The following is a 3,140-nucleotide window of genomic DNA, read 5'->3' as shown; positions in this document are numbered from 1 at the left end:
TCTAGGAGCTTGTTTTAGACCATAGAGGCTCTTTTTGAGTTTGCACACAATTTTATTTACCTTTTACTTTGAAACCCTTAGGTTGTTTCATAAATTTCTTCTTCTAGGTCACCGTGAAGGAAAGTTGTCTTCATATCCATCTGCTCAATCTCTAAATTAAGACTAGCAGTCAAACCTAGAATTGTGAAAATCAAGGACATTTTCACAATAGGAGAAAATATTTCGTCAAAGTCAATACCCTTCCTTTGACCAAATCCCTTAACAACCAGTCTAGCTTTATATCTGGGCTTCAAGTTGTGTTCTTCAACTTTAACTTTGAATACCCACTTGTTCTTCAAAGCTCTTATGCCTTTAGGCAATTTTACCAACTCATTAGTGTGGTTCTCATGCAAAGACTTCATCTCATCTTGCATGGCTCCAATCCATTGATTCTTGTGTTCATCTTCCATGGCCTCCTCATAGCATTCAGGTTCTCTTCCGTCAGTGAGTAACACATACTCATTTGTTTGATAACGAGAGGAAGGAAATCGTTGTCTTGTGGACCTTCTAAGTAGGATATTTGTTTTTTTCACAACTTCATGAGCAGCACGATCGTCAATAACAACATCATTGTTACTATCAACATAAACATGTTGATTCGACACATGATTATGGGCATCACAATGATTATCAATTCCAACAACATCATAAATACTTATGTGAGGAACTTCATCATGATGAACTATACCATCAAAACTTGGAGATTCTACCTTATCTACTTTGTCAATATCTTTAACTCTTTTATTCTCCATGAAAATAATGTCACAACTTCTCACAAGTTTCTTTTCAATTGGATCATATAGCCTGTAACCAAATTCATCAAGGCCAATCCAATGAAGATGCACTACCTTGTCTTGACATCTAACTTTGACCTCTCATCTTTTGGAACATGTACAAAAGCTTTGCAACCAAATACTCTCAAATGGTCATAGGAAACATCATTTCCATACCAAACACTATTTGTTACATCTTGCAAAGCAACAACAGGAGATAGATTAATAACATGTGCAACGATTAATAAAGCCTCACCCCAAAATGAGTTCGGCAACTTTGCTTCAGAAAGTAAACGTCTTCCAGCAAGGTCCTGTTCATCTTCTTAGTCAAACCATTAAGCTGAGGATTCTTAGGAGGATTCTTTTGATGTCTAATACCTTGATGTCTGCAGTATTCGTTAAATGGTCCACAATATTCATCGTCACTATTAGTACGAATACGTTTCAGCTTCTTTTTAGTTTTTCTGTCAATTGAAGTTGAAATTGCTTGAAGACACTTAACGCTTGGTCTTTAGTCTTCAATACATAGACACAAAGTTTTCTCAAGCATTCATTAATAAAAGTGACAGTAGAGTGCACACCCAATGTCTTTGTTTTCATTGGACCTCATAAATTAGAGTGCACCAACTCAAGCAACTCTGCCTTTCTCGAATGAGGGTAGGACTTAAAAGAAACTCTATTTTGTTTAGCAGCCAAGCAGTGCTCACACTTTTCTAATTTAGTACTTTTGAAATTTGACCATAACTTCTTCTTGGCTAGAACATTAAGTCCTCTCTCGCTGATGTAGCTAAGTTTCTTGTGCCATAATGTTGAAGAGTTATCACTCTCAACTTCATTCACCATATCAACACAAGAAGATGTCATACTCCAGTATATACCATAACGTTTGTTACCACGAGCCACAACCAAGAAACCCCAAATGAGCTTTTATTATCCATCACCGTTGGTACTAATATATGCTTCATCATCTAAAACACCAACAGAAATCAGGTGTAGACGAACATCAGGAGCATGTTTCACATTGTTCAAAACTAGTTAAATTTCAATACTAGTTTCCAAATAAATTATACCAATACCAACCACCCTAGAAACAATTTCATTACCCATACTCAAGGTTCCAAAGTCAACAGGAGTATAGAAAGAGAAAAAATCCTTCCTTGATGTTACATGAGATGCGTCGTCAGTGTCCACAACCTAGCTTAACTCATCACAAGCAATATTTATCATATCTGCATCAAGGAGAGTATCAAGATCTTCGGTGGTGACAGTGGCTAGGAAAGTTTCATTGTCATCTTCTTTAGTTTCCTCTTTGTTTTTGTTCTCCCTCTTCGACTCATGCAGAACTTCTTTGTGTGCCCTTTCATGCCACAATGATAGCACTCAATATCCTTAAGTATGCCTCTATAATTTCTCCTATTTTGTTCTTTTCTAAGAACCAGGAGTTTTGTTTCTCACCCTAGGTCCAGTTATCAGGACATCCGACGAAGAAGAACCTTGAGTTTTTCTTCTCATCTCTTTGTTCAAGACACTACTCTTGGCGGAATCCATAGAGATCACACCATCCAGAGCAGAATTTGACAACAAAGTTTTAATTATTACCAAAGTGTCTGGTAGGGAACCAAGTAGAAGCAAGCCTTGAATTTCTTCATCAAATTTGATGCCCATAACAGATAATTGGTTCATGATTCCCTGAAAATTATCCAGATGGTCTGTCATGGGAAAATCATCATGATACTTTAAACTCGCATCTGATTTATTAAGAACATTTTGTTGTTGCTAGTTTTCCGAGCATACAAACTTTCAATGTGCTCCCATAGGGTTCTAGCATGTGTCTCTCAGAAATATGGCACTATACATTATCGTCAATCCATTGCCTAATGAATCCACAAACTTGTCTATGCAACATATTCTACTCTTCAACTGTTTTATTATCACGCTTTACATGGTAAAGACTAGTTTGTAAAATTCTTAACATAAAGCAGATCTTTGATATTCCCCTTCCAAATGACATAGTTAACACCATTCAAAGTAATCATTCTACTCGGCTTGGCTTCCATCGTTTTTCCCTCAGAAAATAATTATTGCAAATCAAAGTAAATCTTTTCTGATGTGGAATTTCAAATTGTGCTGCAATCACAGAGCAAACTCAGATACAACCTTGGCTCTGATACTAGTTTGTTGAGAAAGTGCGGACAAGCACAAAAATATATAGAGTAAAAGTAATGAAAATAAAATGGGAAAATAATGACTCCAAAAATTTTACATGGAAACCCTTCTAAATAAAGTAAAAACCACAGGCCAAGAGGAGCAACTAATATCACTATACTG

The sequence above is a fragment of the Solanum lycopersicum genome, chromosome 5, assembly GCF_036512215.1.
Source record: "Solanum lycopersicum chromosome 5, SLM_r2.1".
Classification (NCBI taxonomy): Eukaryota; Viridiplantae; Streptophyta; class Magnoliopsida; order Solanales; family Solanaceae; genus Solanum; species Solanum lycopersicum.
Note: the sequence above shows the minus strand (reverse complement) of the source record.